The sequence below is a fragment of the Pseudochaenichthys georgianus genome, chromosome 4 (genome assembly GCF_902827115.2).
Source record: "Pseudochaenichthys georgianus chromosome 4, fPseGeo1.2, whole genome shotgun sequence".
Taxonomy (NCBI): domain Eukaryota; kingdom Metazoa; phylum Chordata; class Actinopteri; order Perciformes; family Channichthyidae; genus Pseudochaenichthys; species Pseudochaenichthys georgianus.
In genome coordinates this window covers 7,639,856-7,658,344 of record NC_047506.1, presented here as the reverse complement: position 1 = coordinate 7,658,344, position 18,489 = coordinate 7,639,856, and the positions used below count along the sequence as shown (strand labels likewise).

Genomic DNA, 18,489 nt, shown 5'->3' with positions numbered 1-18,489 from the left:
CCGGCCTTGTATGATTAATGCTGCAGTGCAGAGAGGCTCTGCTGGCGGCAGAAGCACTAAAACCTTCCCTTTATACAGATTGTTTCTCCAGCTCTGACCTGTGAAGCCACAGTGGAAACACCGAGCGACAAACACGACTAGCGGCTGCTGCTGTGAAGAGGTAGAGAGCGGTAGAAATCCCTGCTAGAAGTATTGCACAAAGTCAGGGTGACAAGTGACGACGACCGAGTGTGTCGTGTTGTGGTCGTTCTCTGACCCGGACACAACCCTAACCCACAATCCTGCATCGGGCACGGCAGAGTGCTCGGGATTCGCCGCCCGGCTGGGGCTTCGGCACTCATCACCTCCAATGATGCACCTTTAAAATAATCTTCCGTGTCAGAGCGTTGTCTAGGGAGGGGCATCCCTGGTGCTGACTCCTTATTGCAAGTGGCAGGATCAGAGGCTACGTATCAAAACGGAAGTGATGCAATGTGACATCTGTCAGGGTGGATTGGAGAGCATTTATCTGCAAAAAAAAGGAAAGCCCTGAACTGGAAAATGAAAGGCCAAGATGGTCCTTCTTTTTTCTGGAGGGAGAATACAAATTCTGAGGTTGGATGCGGAGAGATGAGTCGAGGGAGGGGGGGGTGATGCCAGACCTCATATAGCCTTCTGTTTATAGATGGAGAGCCACACGCAGCACACAGAACTAGCCGCGCAACCGCTGTCGCCCTTTGCGTTCCCCCCACTTCAACTCCTTTTTTCAAGTAGATGATGGGGGTAGATGATGGGGGTTCTGACAAGTTTTGAATGGATGCATGACCCCATCAATTTCATATGAGCCGCACTCTGGAGATCAGCTCATATGTGGCTTGTCTTAAAATACGACACCTCATCCATCCTTCAGCGGAAAGATGACTAACTGGCACGTCTCCTCCTGCTGAATGTAATAATATTTACAAGACTCCAAGAACAGCGGGATCATTGGCCACTATATATCACATTCCTATATAATACTGGCGAGGAACATAAAAGACTAACACAGCGAAGTCATGTCAGTCGGCTGGCTTTTTGCATGACATCTAAAAAAGATACTAAGCCGCCCACAAGAAAGACTTATTTGACTCTTTTTTTTTCCAGGTACATTTTGTAAGAGTTGGTCATCTGTGGGCGAGAGAGAGATGGAGTGCATGTTCCGCAAAGTGACTGCAATTTGAAAACAGGCTAACAACACATGAACACAGATAATCAAGGAGATCTGTTCCACCGTCTAGGATTCTGCTGTGGCTGCTCTGGACTCAAATGCTACCTTGGGAATTCAGGTGTTGTGTTCATCGCCCATCGAAACATTATCTCATGTATCTACAACACGGCAGCACAGGCAGTGTGCAAACAGACACACAGAGAGTGCAACACACCTACAGTCGTTTACACAAATCTGAAGGGGGAGGAACAAAAAGCAGCAAAAGAGGGAGAGAAAAATGTACATGCACAAACTGGGATACCCTTTCACATTCTTCCAGAGAGGATTACGGATCCCCCGCCATGACCACACACACAGTCGACACATGAAGAGCTGCATGTCCCACTGTTAGCCATCACCAAATGCTAATTGATTTCTTCTTTCGAGCAGATATGAGTGATAGTCTAAGTTGTGTTTTTAAGTACCGTACTTTTTGGACTATAAGCCGCGACTTTTTCCCCATTTTCTTTGTACAGCTAACGGCCACTAGGGAACCTCCTAAATCTATGGACTTTACAGGTAAAATTAACCACCTTTAACACTATGGGCTCTATGACCGGTCCGCGCCCGCCACCTTTAAGCGGCGGCTCCAGCAGGAAAAGCTGGAGGCCAGAAAAGAGTGAGACAGGTAGCGCGCCAAAGTAAAAGTGGAACCGAGAGACAGAACGAGAGCAAGACAGACGGACAATTTAGCTGCTGCGGCTTATATGCAGGTGCGCTTTATAGTCCGAAAAGTACGGTAAACATACAGAATTTTAGAGAGAATTACAAAGCTAACAGCCATAAATGCTATCAAAACTTCCATCCAACTGCGACACACATCTCAAACTATCTAATTGTTGGTCAAGATGTTATCTGATCTATATTATGCTGCTGCTCCAGGTGTGAAGGCGCCTATAACCTATGTTCTTCACTTTTGAATGTAACCAGATAGTAAGGCTTCACAAAGCTCAGCTTAATTCAGTCTAGCCCAAGAGCATTTATCCTTCATCTGCAATTCCATCTCACATCTTTACATTCATGTCTATGCATCATTGATGCCGTGCAGCACATGCAACATCTCTCTGCTCAGTGACATATTCCACAAGTATGGGAGCTGCTAAACGGGGCACAGAACCTCACTGAATATTTACAGCTACATATGTAATCAGAACATGCAGCTAACAACAAACAACGTAATCCCCCAAAACGTGCCTAATTTTCTCTGTCATATAAATCGATTCAATCCTTGTACAGGTAAGCTCCTTTGTTCTGGACTTTTAAGCCGAAGTCAACCGTGTTTTACATGAACAGGAAGTCATGACAATAGTTGTTCTGATTGAATCGTGTTTTTGTCTCCGTGAGTTGAACCGTCAGTCACACGCGGCATTCTGTAAAGCTGAGATGTTAAAATGTGATCAGCAGCAAATGCTGTTTCCGAGTGCTCTTTTTCTCTTTGGCAGCTTTAAAAACTGCCGAGTCATCTCTCTGTCCCAGCTACTCACCTGTAGTAAATGCCTTCGACTGTATCGATGAATACCAAATAAGACAAGAAATGATGAGTTGTTTTTCAGCGGCGCCCAGAGAGCATGACTAGCATCTTAAATTAGAGCGCGATAGTCAGTGTACACAGTGAAATGCCATCACCTAAACAATGCGGGGTCTAATAACCAGCAGCTACTTCACTGTGAAAGCTGTGCAGCATGCTGGCATTAATATGCATCTACAGCTCACTGTGGCAGAGTACTGTATGCAACTTCATTGTGACACTCGGCAGCTATTCTGAAATGCACCCCCCCATCATGTTTAATTTACTCTGGGTTACTAAACAGATGCTTGTTTAGAATAAATGCATTGGAAATTAAACTGTGGAATAATGAAATGGCAGAGAGCTGCCTGGTTCTACACACTGAAGATTACCGGCTCCACGTGGACCCTTTTCTAATCAATATAAGCTTTTTATTATCAGTGCATTGGCCTTGGAGAGACTGCAGTCATATTTCATATCTTAATTCCTCATGATGTAGTCTGACTATTACAGCACGCGCATAGCAAACAATAACACTGTAATTCCCTCCCTGTAAACATGCTCCGAATACCTTCTCCTGTTGCATCATGTTCATTTCCGCTGGAAGTTTGAAGCATATCCTGTCCACACGGCACACACAGGATGCACTTTTCTGCAGCACAGTCCAGTATACCGGAGACGTATTACTGTATGCTCCATCATAACAATGCAGACTGCTGAGGATTCTGAGAGTGAAATGAGACCTATTGAATAGCAATGGGGCAGAGTAGGAGTTTTTTTGGAGCAACAAGAGAAAGAAAGAAAAGTGGAGAGCTAGGAGAAGCAGAGATGGAGAGAAAGAATAAGTGGGAGGGGGGGAGGACTGTAAGTTGATGTGCATACAGTCCTGCAGTCCTTGATAAGCCGCGATGGATGAAAGAGGTGCCCCGTTGCAGTTGGTAAATCATTCTCGGGGGTGGGGGGGGGGAGGAGACTGAGAGGGGGGGAGGGATGGCAATGGGTGTGATGCGGGGGTAAGAAAGCATACTCGACTGCCTTACGTGCTCTCTGGTTTGTCTATTTCTCAATCGTTGCAACAGCGAGGGAGTGTAGCATGGAAAGAGGGAGAGGGATATTATGACAGAGAGAGGGTGCAAGGGAGAGAAAAAGCACTTGTCAGAAAGATGGGGGGGGTTGCTATGACAACTACTTATACAGCGAGCTGTCAGTCATGTTTCATTGGAGTTTGGAGAGGAGGAGAGGAATGGAGGGAGGAGAGGAGGGAGGAAAGGAGGGGTTGGAGAGGGGTCATTTCTCCATCTGTCTCCCGGGCCCCAGTGTAAATTTGTCTGTCAGGCTTTGAGATAAGGACAAATTATGAACAATATTAGCCGGCTGATAAAAAAAAAAAAGGAACAATAATGAATGGATAAATATATTAAAACCAAATGAGATAGCATCCAGGCAGAAACAGGGGCCCTGAAAAGCCATTTGGAGGGCAAGATAAGAGCTGTGAGGAGGGGAAGGATCCACCGTATTAGAGCTATAGCTACTGTAGCGTACTTCCTTGTCAAAAGGAAGAAAGAAAGAATCAAAATCACTTTGGAGCCGGAAAACCAAACATTGTGGCTTCCTCTCTCTCCTCCACAAGCCTATTATACTTCTCCAATGAGCAGGGTGCCACACAATAACCGGGTCAGCATGAGTTCAAGCACAAAAAAACACAGACAGAATGGAATGAAATTAATTAACCCTAAGAGATCACAATGTTTAGCCAGTGGAATTGAATCCAATGTATTACATATAGCGATCTAAAGGGGTGTGTTGGCATTAATGAGATGGTGAATGGATGTGTGTGTGTGTACATACAGTAGTGTAGGTTTGCCCTCTTGTGCATAGTTGTGCTCAGGGCTTCCTTTCCATGCAGTACGGGGTCAGTGGTCGACTGGGAGAGACCAACAAGGGAGGGACTCTGAGGTTTGGCAGAGCCTTAGCGTGAGAGAACCCTGCCAAATTAACTCCTGAATAATGAGCCTTTTATGTGTCAGTGGCGAGCGCACGGTCGTGTATTTTGTCACTGCCACTTCAGACAGAACCGAGACGGCACAATCCACCGGCACACCATCAACGGAGAAAGAAATGTGGGCCGATAGAAGACTTTGTTTACCGATCTCTAAAGTAAATTAGCTGTGTGTGTGTGTGTGTTGTATTTGCAGCTGTCTTTTGAAGTCTGCATGCTAACCCACAGAGTTGACAGCACACACTGTAAGGCCTACCATGCACCGGGCCTAATGAGCTGCCTTATTAGCGCCGTTTCCTCGCAGCTTCGGAGATGTTGCCTGGAAACAACATTGAAAAGAAAACAATACTGCAGATCTAACCAAAGGGCCATGGGCTATTTCAACATGCAAGCAATGCACTATGGACTAATGGTGAAACACAAAATACAAAGAGAATTATAAAGACTGATCCAACACTTACTCATATATCAACGTTAATGTTATATTTCATTGTGATGCTTGGCAAGGTTGCCCATAAACAGCCATGTTGTTCATGTATTCAGTGTTTAATTCAATAAGACATGCTCCTTTTAACAGCAGCTACAGGGAGGACCTGCTTCTTCCAACTCCAGCAGCACCCATGAGGACGCCGGCTTGATTTCATGTCATAGTCTCGTCATTTTGGTGTCAAGGCTGCTCTTGGCGGACACCCATAAAAGCCATTTAGCGCTGCGTGCAGGGCCTTCATAGCCATGCAGCAGAAACAGCGCATCCTTCACTAAGCACCCCTCTGGGATGGATTAGGCTTCACTGCTTTCACATACATGTAAGTACACATACGAGTGACACAAGGTTGCTCATATGTGCGTAAACACTGTACATATGCTGGCAACATACAAAGAAACATACGCACACTCCCATACAGGCTGTCAGAGAAATAGAACGCCTTACAAATACACGCAGCTATATCAACCGGCACGCATACAGGAACATAGACGGTACATAATGTGCTGTATACATACATAATGTACGGTATCAAGAGACCTCTACGCTTTCCACAAACAAACATCACTGCAGTGGGAGGTTGCTCTTGGTAACTGTTGCATCAACTATCCCTATAGCGTATTTGCCAGGCCAAAGAGCCCGAGATCAAACCATAATGTGTTACCGAACGGCAGCCTCACGGGGAGATAGCTTCCGCATCCCAGCTGTGCACATTTCCTCCGTGCACACCAACCGAGTCGATTCCACCTCAGAGGGGATTTGGAGACCAGTGATCATGAATTCTCTCTACGCCGTTGGCAGAAAGGATGATGGATATTGTAGATGACACCTTAAAGACTCACCCGCATATCTGAGCATGCACACCCACGTGCACGCAGACATGTTCATACGTACATGTAAGAACACAAACATGCACATGCAGCACACCCAGGACCTCCTGCATGTCACTCAATATTCTCATAAGAACTTGACAGATGTTATGCATCAGTGCGATCTAATAGCTGCTCTGTTTGGGGACTTCCGCCGCATCTCGGCGCCCACTGGATCTCTGAACATATTACTGAACAACTACAGCCTACTGACTTCCCTCTTCTGTACATGCAACCATGGAAACTGAGGTGTGGGTATAACTGTTGGATGCATGTGTGCCTTTCTCTTGCTTTCCGTACAGGCCTCCCCCCCCCCCCCCCCACCGAAGAACAGCTGAACAGAGAAGAATAGGAGAAGAAATGGCCTTAAAATATTTATCTCCACTGTTCACGACCGAGAAAATTTACATTCAATATGATAACAAATGTGAAATATTACTCGCAGCCTTGTGTGGAATTCAGTGCATTACGGCTGCGGTCATAAATCCTGAAGCTGCTGTGCAACGTGTGTACGTAGCTACTGTATATAAACATTTACAATATGGCAGTGCTATTTATATTGTCTCCCTTCATAATGCCATCTGAAGGGCACTTTGGCATCCGTTATAATATGGATTTTTTTTCTCCCTATCCCATTTATTGCCATTCTTCTTCCCCGTCCAGATTGCGTTTCTATACAGTAGAATGGGCCTTTTACCTTTGGCAGTATTTAACACAGCGCTCGCCTGTTTCTTAATTATTTTCTCATCGCTCCACTGACACTGATTCACGAGGGTAATGTTGGACACACCCCCTCGGCCAGCCCCCTCAACCAACCCCCACCTCCCTTCTCCTCCACGCACAGTTTCCCTCTCTTTCTTCCTCTTCCTTACAGTAGAGGTGCTTTTTTTAAATTTGTATATCTGACATATTTCCCCCCTCTTTGTCTGGTGTTCCATATTGTCACTCTCCTTCTGCTTTACTTTCTCCATCTCCTTTCTCTCATACATTGTCATTATCTTGGATAGCTAATGAGTTACCTTCATGGTAACTCATTAGCCTTCATGGATGCTCTAAAGTAATTACTTGTTTTTCTCATTTGGAAGGACAACATTGACTACAGCAAGAGCAAACACACTTCATTATACACTGAGCCCCATGTGATATCCTGCTGCCCCTGGTCTTATGGTGTTAAGTATAGCGTGCGCTACCCGTATCCCGTCACCTCCTCACAGCTGCAATATCGTACAAAATAAACCCATGCTGGAACAAAAACCTCTATCTGAGGAAAGACAATGGAAAGGTGGACAGAATGAACGTGTGAGATAATACCTAAAGGTTACAGTATTAACGCTGCAGAACAGCAAACAAAAGCAGAAATGCAGAAGAAAAAGATGATGGTCTTCGAGCGCGAGAGAGAGAAATGAAAGGGAGGAGGCTTAGGAGATAAAGAGCGAGGGGCCATGCCCAACTCCAGCTCAAGAGAGGGTGAGGATGTCCCAGAATATGGGCTATCTCTCTGAAGCTTTGTCTGCTAGAGCGACTGAGCTGGCAGATGACTTTGCTGCACATGGACAAAAGAGGCTTACAGGCCACCCTGCATGTCAGCTTTCCTCGGCCAGAAGTGTGAGCGCTGCCGGGGAATATAGGGTGCCCTCAGGCCCTCACCTGCCGCGACCTACACAGACCTTGGTGAAAGTAGATTCAGATGTGCTCGCTATATGCGACACCATTTTGCATATACTCCAGTTCAGTGCAGATCTCTGGAGAAACTGCAGTGTTAACAGTTATGAGGTGAGGAAATGCTGTATGAGGTAAAGTTGCAAGTACATAAATAAATACATGAGCCCTAAAGCATGTCACTGGTGTACTTTTATATTTTACCATTTCCATATTAATAGCTCGAGCAAAGTCCTGATGGCAAGCGAGATGCTAAACTAAAGACTTTTTGACTCAGTAGCCGCCGTGTGCTTTTCGTATCGCCCCTTCTGTAGAGCTGATGTGACTGCAGGGGGAGAGTTAGCCCTGTCCGTCACACTGACAGCCCAGCGCTGGTGGTCTTTAATTGGGAAGGTCAATCAGCACTTTTTTTAGGGAATGTGATTCTAATGAAAGCATTTCAAAAACCAGGACAGGCGTAGTGGTGTGGAGGCCTAAGGCAAACACGCGTACAGCACTTCCTCACACTCTTTTCTCAACTCTACTTGTCTGAAAGATCAGATCTAGTTATATTGACTGAAGCTTGCACTGTCAAACTAGTGAACTGCTGCGACGGTTTTCAAAAGATATCTTCTCTGTTACAGCTGCGAGAAAAGCTTCTTGTACCGTCAATGATTTAACAATACATTGGCTGCTCTCTGGTTCCTGACATAGATATAAAGATGTGAGTCTCTATCTACTGCTCTTTTTGGAAATGCATGTACTTTATCTTCTATTCCCATAAGAAATGCCCTTATTGTCCAACCGCACTCTCCGTCGCTTCCTCCCACAAGGGTCAAAAAGCAGACAGACCAAATGTGGCAGCTAACATCATCCCTCTGCAGAGCGCACAGAGCTGTGAGACCGATAGAGACGTATAAGAATAGAAACAGACATCTGTGTGTGCCTTGTGGCAAAAATGACCCCCACACTGTTCTCTATCTCTATCGCGCACACACACACACACACACACACACACACACACACACACACACACACACACACACACACACACACACACACACACACACACACACACACACACACACACACACACACACACACACACACACACACACACACACACACACACACACACACACACACACACACACACACACACACACACACACACACACACACACAGGTGTTTCTCCGCGGCTCTAATCGTTTTGACAGCCCATTTGTTTTCATTTCAATGATATTTTGCTTGATATCTAATGAAATAAATATCTATATATTGAACACATCATCAAGAGGGGAGAATGGGAATCTTCATAGGATGTCAGTTACATGTTCGCTCTGCTGTTTTGCTTCATGCATCAAATGTAATGGATAGCAAATCATCTAGTTTCCAGGCATGAATAGAGATGTACTGTAAAGCACGCGCCGTCTGATGATGGAGCTTCTGAGACGTTAATTTGGCATGAAGAACTTACAAATGCAATCCATATCTTGGAATATATATATATATTAAGGACTGGAGAAATGTGGATCTGTGAAGTTATACCTGATTACATTGAACCACAAATAGGCTTATTTCTCTCACCAACTTAGACCAAACTAGGCAGGTGGCCTTTCCTCTGGCTCCATCTCTTCAGAGCTCACTGACAAACCTTACAGAAAGCATTCTATCCCCCTGACCTTCGCTGAACTCACCGAGGCAACTCTGCCGCTTGCTTAGGGCCAAAACAAAATGACATTTGAATTTCAGCTGAGAATCATTTAAGATGATCCTCTCTGCGCAAAGAAACTGTGTTCCAGTTTGACTGCTGCCAACGGTCTAAATGGACCTTCCATACTAAGAGCTCCCTCTCTCTTGCCTATGGGACACACAGTCACTGTGAGTGTGTGTGAGGAGACGGCAGACGGGGGGGCACAACATCCCCAATACTCACACGCTGGCACACAAATGGACATGCTCCAACTCTGAGACACTGAGCACCAGAGGGCTTGGCGTGCTGGGACGAGGACTGCGGTGTCAGCACGCGCCACATGGAAGTTTAGAGGGGAGGAAAAAGCTAAATAGTGTAAAAAAGGGAGCGCGTGATGAAAAATGCAGGCGGGGGAAAGTGGCTCACAGTTGCCTGCGGATCATCTCCTCCTCCTCTTTATCCTGTTGCCTTTACTGACAATGCTGTTTTTCTGACTGCCCCCCCCCCCACACACACACAATACAGAAGTGAACTGTATGTACACACAACTTACTGCAATGCATCTATGGCCACTCTGCTGCTAACAAATAGGTTTAATTAGTTGAGTCGTTTTTGTTGGCTCCTCCGTTCTTTGGGGGCGTGTCGGAGTTAGCGCTCTGCGGCTTTTGTCAGCTCTTGCGTACGGAGCGAGTACGGAGATCGACACACGTTGATGAGAGGAGAGACAGCTGAGGGTTGCTGTATTTGTGGGGCTAGCTGTGGAGTTTTGCGCTAAAAGGGCAGTATCGCCACCCGCTTATATGAATACAAATTATTAGCCCTGTGCTCAGGCAATCAATTATAGATAATCATAGCAATTGATGTTGGATTTGGATGGCTTCTAAAATGATGTGAATGTTTGGGAGGTATTTTTTTGCGAAGCTTTACATCCCCATCATGCAAGAACCCATAGGCTTCAAGATCTTTAGTGTTGATCAAATGTCACTGGTGAAGCAAAAAAGAACCCATATGAGAAAACAGTAATATCCAAACAGTGAGGGTATATTTGAGTTTTCCTGTCATTCTGTGATACTTCCAGGGAAACACAGAAGCGCATATTACCTATAGCTTAACAACAACCCTATCTTATCTTTCCGATCCACTGTTTTAGCAAAAAACACAATATCAAGGTGACTTATCCCTATGTGTGCTTTACATTGAATTACATCATTATAACATTGGAAGATACAAACTTACTATCAAGAACATACCTAACTCCGCCACAAGCTTTGGAGTGAAGCAACACAAATGTATTAGGACAAAACGACATGTAACAAATGCTCAAAACAGTGCAACATGTTTTCTCTTGTTCAGGTGATGGAGAAACCTGCTGGCTGTCAATTTCCAGTCCAGTGATAGTTATAATCAAAGAGACCGTATTCTGTTCCACTCCCCCCCCCCCCCCCCGACTACCTTCACAAGACTCTCTAATCACACGGTAGAAGTGATGTAATGAGAGAGAAACATTGGCAATTACATATCCTGCAGAACAACTCAATCAGTTTGAACAACCTAAACCTCCCTGCTCACTAAAATCCCTTCACATAATTCGCCTACATGAGAATGTTCACACAACACTTATCCTTTTTTTTTTCTACTTCAAATATTTTGGGGTTATTTTTTACACACTGATGTCAGGTCGATCTGTCAAGAGTTTCTTCTATTGCTATACAATCCGCATGTCGTCCTTTTCACTCCACAGCTGTCTGACAATGTTAATCTCCGTTGACAGAACACATTACAGAGCTTTAGAGGGGGAGAGGTTAGGCATCAACACAGAAAAGGAATTTAAATGGGTAAACCTCTTATAAGGCATCAACTTTTATGAGCAAATGCCCACTAGACTTAACCCTGCCCTTTCAAATTAATTTATTATGGCTTGTGCATATAGGCATGCTAATAACTGCAGTCCATGCTTAAGGTAATGGTGTATGCGTTACATGTGTGTGTGTACAGCTGTATGTGGATATGATGGGGTGCGTTCACATCAAGCTAAGAAATTATTTTAATCTTCTCGGAGCTCCATCAGCAGTTTATCAACCGCGCCACCTTTACTGGGGGTTGGAGGGGGGGTGTATTGAAATGACTGGCAGGAGTCAGAGAGGAGCGGTGTCTGCATTTCAAATATCAATTGGCGCTGTCAGCGTGGCCCGGTATGGTGAAGGATTATCTGAAATTAGTTTAGTTAATTCATAATCTTAAAGGGCAGTTGCTTTGCCGCTGATTAGTTATTGTACACACTTGTCAATTAGGGATCCCCGGGGAATCTGTCCCACGAGGACTGAAGCCGACAACACACACACACGCACACACACACACAAGAAGAAAGGGAGGAGACAGACAGAGAGGCGTGTGTGAAGGAGTGAAAGCAAAAGGAAGTACAGAAGAAGCTAGACCAAGGACAGACCGCAACCTAACATGTCTCACTATGACATCTGTATAATAAATAAGAATAATAAAGCATTATTGGTAAAGGACTTTTTATACACCAAGTGCAGCTCAAATGGCACACATTATTAACTAAGACTAGAACTTCACTTCAGGTCAAAGGTTAAAACCTGTTTGCACATATGCTGCATATAAACATAAAAAAAAAATGCAAGCAACACAAGTTGGGAAAAGACATGATTATAAAAAATACATTTGGATCCAAAGGTTCACGACAGGCTATCTGTAAAATAAAGGATGATACAAGACACATATATAAAGAAAGAAAAGGGGATGTCGATTATAAAAATCTAAAATAATATGTCTTCAGCTGTCTTTTTTAAAATGTCCACTTATTTTGTGTGGTATAAATGTTTTTGTCCCGCTACAATCAGTAAGAAATAGCCTCGAAGTGAATTAGAAATAAAGGCATTAAGTATGATTTTGTTCCCGTGCAGAGTCGGGTGTTGTGTGGTTATAGATGTTTGGAATTAGAACAAATCAATGAGAGAGACTTCACACAAAGAGGCCAAGTGGAGGCCGTCGCATTGACCTCTCCACAGGTTTCTATTCCCATAGTTACCGTTGCTACGATACTGGATTCCGCTCACCATGCTATATACATGGACGAATAGAAAAACCCAGTCAGAGCAGACAGTGAACAGATATGTACTGAACATCACGTCATGGATTCAAAGCTGATAAATGTAAGGATTCCACATTTAAAGTTGAATTTAAAGACGTGGAGTTAAATGTAGGACTAAAACTGAGCTTCCTTCATTGATTTATTAACTGTATTATTACAATAACTTAACAGATGTCATACAACCTATACAAAACTATAACAAGAAGGATAAACCTGTTTAGTTGGTTTACTTCATTCAGCAGTGAACTAAACTGAATTCAATCAGAAAATGCTGTTCTGGTTAATCCAGTCATCTAAGGGGAAGGAGGAGAGGCCAATAATATTCAAGGATACACATGCTCATTGTACAACACAAAAATGAATGTTTCCAGATACACATTTATAGAAAACATTGTGAAAATGTTTAAATGGAGCTGTGAACGGGAAGCGAGGATGTGGCTTCTACAAACCAAAATGTAGTCTTTTGGTAAAAAATGGCATTTCCCCGTCCCTGCTTTCTGATATAAAAACATACTACGGTATATGTGTTGTCGCCACTGACGTTACATTCAACAGTGGTGGTTAGTCCTGTTCCTAGGGACCCATATTACTGCTGTTATAATCCTACTGGCTCCTACCGTATCCTTCCATAAAGTTAATTACGTCCACCTTTCATCCCAAGTGGAAACCTGTCCCAGATAAGGTGTTTGGAATGGAAAAGCTACCCATGTAATCCTATTGGGGCTGTGGCATTTCTACTCCTCATTTGCTAATGCTTTGTCTATTTGATTCTCCCTAAAGACCCCCTAGTTGGTAGTAAGCAACCTCAACACCTCAGACATCTCACACAGGGGCTTTACGCCTGAATATCTGTGTGTGGGAAAAAAATCACTTTCAGAATCACCAGCAATCGACAAGAAGTAATTGCCTCTGTGAATTACATTTCGAATGGAATTTCTTCCGGGATATTACAATACATTTCTTGAAAGAGAATGTTAAGTGAGTTTTTGTTGTCACTTTCTTTGGAGCCATTTAAAAGGAAATCAATCGTAAGGCAACATATATATGCTGCTTTCAATGTCGCTAAAGGAATGTAAGTGAGGAAAGGAGTAGCCACGGCCACAGATATGAGCAGTTTCAATGCACAGCTTCACAAAGATAAGTAGTGAAGCATAGTTTAAAGTCAAATCTTGTGTAGAATTGACAATACATGGAATATATTGTGTCATGTTGACCTGTAGCTGCCTCTTTCCACCCCTAAAACTACCTGCACTCACCGAAGCAATCCAACAAAATGTGACCCAATGTTCTCCATTTAACAGCAATGCCGACCCAAAGTGAATCGAGGGAAGGCAGACGGCAATGAAAAGAAGAAAGTGCTCTAAAATCACAGAGGTGAATGTATTGGAGCCTTTGCATTGGAGTGCATTGTTATTAGAGAAGCCAAAGTCAGAGCATTCATTTCACTGTCCTGACAGAAAATGCTCTTCCCCATTAGTTTCACAGCTGACTTCTGAAAATACATAGGGCGGGTAGGAAGAAATACAAATGCCAGAAAATGAAATAATAGAGTGTTTCTAAAATGTCCAATTCAATTTCCTCCTGCTGACCTGCAGTAACGAGAGAAATCAATGCAGCCGGGAGTAAAACATTCTGAAATGAAGGATGGCAATAGCCTCCTTTGCCCCCAAGCATAACCAAGGACCATCTTTGTTTTTGAAAGATTACTCGGAAAAATAAATCACTCGGGAGAAAAAACCCTGGCACTTTTGCTGTCTGCAGAAGAAGGCACACACACTGAAATACACACTCTGCTCCGAGTTGGCCTTAGAGAAATGGCATTAGTATTTCACAGCTTTCGTTCCTCACTTCGGCCCTGTCCATCGGGTCCAGTCTCGTGCACATCGGACACTTTCAAAGCAAAGGACAAACTCATTCCTGCACACAAATACTGTATATATATATATAAAAACCTTTGACAAAGTAACTTCAAGTGTCGGTAAAATACTTACACAAACGAGGAAATCTGCACACATGTCAATAAAACTGTGATTTCATTTTATTTCCTGTCACATCTTGTCTTTTGACTGTCGTACCCATAATGGAGCAAAGTGAGAGATGTCTTTCCTTTCTGCCTACAGCGAAACACATCTATCACCGGAGTGTCAACGCAACGATCTGGCCTGCAGGCCCGTGGTGTGAACACCCGTCCCAGGTCGACATTAAAATCCTTGATCAGAGGTGTTACCTGGGATTAACGCAGGTGCTTCTACTCAGCAGAGGAGGCTTAGACAGGAGAGACAGCCCAGAATTAGAGCCACAACTTCTCTCTGGAGACTTCAAAGATGTAGGGATAATAAGGGAACGAGAGGGAGAGAATAAGTGCTGTCTCCATGGCAGCAGGTGATGGAGGCGCTGCCCTCGGAGACACTTAGAGTCTCACATCTGGTCTCTTCAACCAGAGAGCAGACCTCCAGCATCACTGCTTTATGATGTATGAAGAATATAACAATGTAAAGAAAGTTTCAAAAGTGTGGAGATAAATATAATTGAGGGAACTTTAAGCTTACACACACACACACACACACACACACACACACACACACACACACACACACACACACACACACACACACACACACACACACACACACACACACACACACACACACACACACACACACACACACACACACACACACACACACACACACACACACACACACACACACACACACACACACACACACACACACACACACACATCTTACCAATGATGACTTGAGATGTGTTCATGTCCATGGTACCCTTTGCATGAATTACATTAACTTGACACATCATTTTATTTACACCAATGTTACTAATGTGAGTTTACTTGATATTTACCCAGCATGCCTTCTGTGACTCCTGCGGCGGAACGTTGTGACATTTGGAAACAATATCAGCTCTGACAATGAGTAATAATGAATGACATTTTATAAAATAAGCTGTTTAGTTGCATTATGGGTGCAGCATTTGTACCTTTTGACCCAAAAGGACTACTTGTCGGGATTCCTTTATTTTAAATCGGTCTGGAGAAGCCATTCAACATGACAAATGACGAGTCAGATTTAAAATGTATGTGTGCAATCGATGTATCAAAGCTAACACACATAGCTATAGTACAGTAGTGGACTGTGCAGCAACAAAAAAGAAGCAGCGCACACACACATTGTATTTGACACACATTTCAATTGACCACAGCCACAATGAAGGCCACAGCCCATGCATAATGAATAGTTATGTGTCAAAACAGCCTCGAGCAAAAATTAAAGAAACACTATTGTGAAGTCAGCTGCAGGATTGCAAGAGGAGAGCAAATTGCCCCTGTACCATTACGTGTGAACTCTGACCTGAAGGAGGGAATCTATCAAGCTTGTTATGCCTGAAGGCTCTCAAAGGCTTGTCAAAATATAGTATAGTTCCTCTAAACTTATCTTCAAACATGCTTTACAAACAGCACTTATCTTCACAAAAGATAGAGGGCCCTTTGTTTCGAAAAGTGTGTGTGGAAGAAAATGGAGGAAGGTGACTCACTGTCCACAGAACAGGAAAAAAAGAGGCCAAATAACGGTTGAAGCGTGAACGTCTGAAACATTTATTTTCCTCTTTCCTCTCAGAGCAAAAGGAAGCCATTCAAGTCCTGAGATTGTGAAATGTTATTTTTCATTTCCTTTTTTGGAGGCACAAGGAAACCTGCAAAGCCATGGTTACAGCAGTTTAGTAACCATCCTATTTCAAAATTGAGCTCTTTTCAGATGTTGTGAGCCATTCAGACCTCCTGGGATTCTTCCAGTGAACTGTATGAGTCCTGCCTCGGCTCGAGTGAAATGGTTGAAAAAGCTTTTTTTTACAGTGCGTCGTTTCCCTTCTTTACCAGCCATAGCTTACTGGCACCATGCAGAGGGCTATCCAGTGCTCCTGCATCCCCCCATCCCCCTCTAACTCTCTTTCATCATATCTCAATATACATTAGTTCAGCTGTGCATTGATATTCAACATTATTCATCCATGCATTTGATCTCTTGCAGGTTTTTGTATATCTTTCCTCATTTCTGTGGTTGAATATCTTATGCTGCTTTGCGCTGGGACGTACAATCGGGCTGCAACATGCCTTATCTACTGTGACAAATAACTGTTGAGCAGCAGCAACAACAAAAGCAGATTGCCATGCAGAACATACTGTAGCCTTTTAATGCAGCAGCAAATACAAAATAAAAAAGCTGTGAAGAGGCAGCTGTTGTAACCCAGTCACATAATTTCCTCCAGAACACTTTTCTTCCATCATATTAGAGCTGTTAAACAGGGCTGAGTGTTGCGAAGAGATGTTATGTTTCCCTTATATCAAAACTCACATTCTCATCAGAGGAGCCTCCTAAGACTAGTGTCATCACACATCAGAGGAGGAACAATAAACCCCTGGTGCTCCAGACATCCTTGATAGCCATCTTAAAAACAACACCACTGGGATTACTCCTTGTCAGCCGGCGTGTGAAGTGTACATTATGGTAATGTGGCCATCAGAAAAAATATTATATTTCTTGATTTTTGCTTAACCCTCATCCCCTACTCACCCGTCTTCAGCTCCAAGAGACAATTTAGACTCGTCCTTGGCTCAAAGGCAGCACTACTTCAAATGCCTTTAGATTTGATGCACACACACATCAAAGAGACCAGGAGCTTATTTTCAAGTATTTTGCACCCTGAGGCAAGTAGCTACTTCTGAGGCTGCTGTGTTCCCTGTAAATAGCTTGGTTTTCTGTTGCACAGATCCCAGCAAAGCAGCATCTTGCAGAGAGCTGTGGACACGGGCCTCCTATCACCAGAGGTAAGAGGGAAACATCACTGTGCATAATAGTTCTGCCGATTGCTTTCCTAAGGTGTTGATCAGTAATGCTCACAACAACTAAACCCGATCCGAGCCTGCCTGCAGGGCATTCGGAGTATGTTGCGCTTCTCGCCTTTGAAATATCAAACTTCTCGTCTTGCGTTTGATGGTGCCACCCGGTGATGTGCTAGAAGGTTCTGAGCATCTTTATCCAATGTCCAACTTGTGAGGGAATACAAAAACAATCTGTTTTGTTAGGAAAACATATAACCACCTGATCATTTTATATGGTTGCCAATTACCCAAAACATTTATTCACTTATTTTTATTGCGGTCATCATTTTAATGTCTACAGGACTTGCTATTGTTAAGGTTTTTTTCTGGTTACAAAGTGTCTGGACATTCAACAATGTGGCTGCAGTACGATAAATCTACCTCATGGATATAATCATTTTCTTTAAGCATCGTTTGGTCAACAAAATGGAAGAAAATACAGGACATGCCAGTTTCTCAAACTTCAAGATGATGTGTGAAAGGTCCCATGTCATGCTTTTCCGGTTATTGCCCGTCCCCTTGTGTGTTATGAAGGTTTTTATGCATGTAAAAGGTCTGCAGAGTCACAAACCAAAGATTTGAATTTGTTACTTCAAGGCTGGATTATTGTAACTCCTTATTATCAGGGAGTACCAAGAAGTCAGTCAAGTCGCGTCAGCTGATTCAAAATGCTGCAGCTCGTGTACTAACCAGAGTTAGGAAAAGGGACCACATTACTCCTGTTCTGGCTGCCTTACACTGGCTCCCTATAGAACACAGGATAGAATTTAAAATTCTTCTTCTCGCCTACAAAGCCCTTAATGGGCAGGCGCCATCTTAACTTAAAGAACTCATTATACCCTACTGTTCTATTAGGGCAGTGGTTCTCAAACTTTTTCTGTCAGGCCCCCCCTTTGGAGAAAAAAAAAGGCTCAGTGGCGGCGCCAGAGATTTTTTTTGGGGGTACTGTGGGGTAGCTTGACGATTCATAGAGGGTGCTCAAACATTTAGGGTTTCCCATTAATGTACCGGGCGCTACAGTGGAATTTTCTACTGCAACATTCCCCACGCATATACACAAT

The 18,489-nt window shown here is 43.7% G+C and overlaps 1 protein-coding gene across 7 annotated transcripts in view; it reads right to left on the bottom strand.

Annotated features, from left to right (window-relative positions):
- The window catches only part of celf5a (cugbp, Elav-like family member 5a), a 187,647-nt gene that overhangs the window by 36,910 nt on the left and 132,248 nt on the right, over positions 1-18,489 (bottom strand). The window lies entirely within an intron of this gene.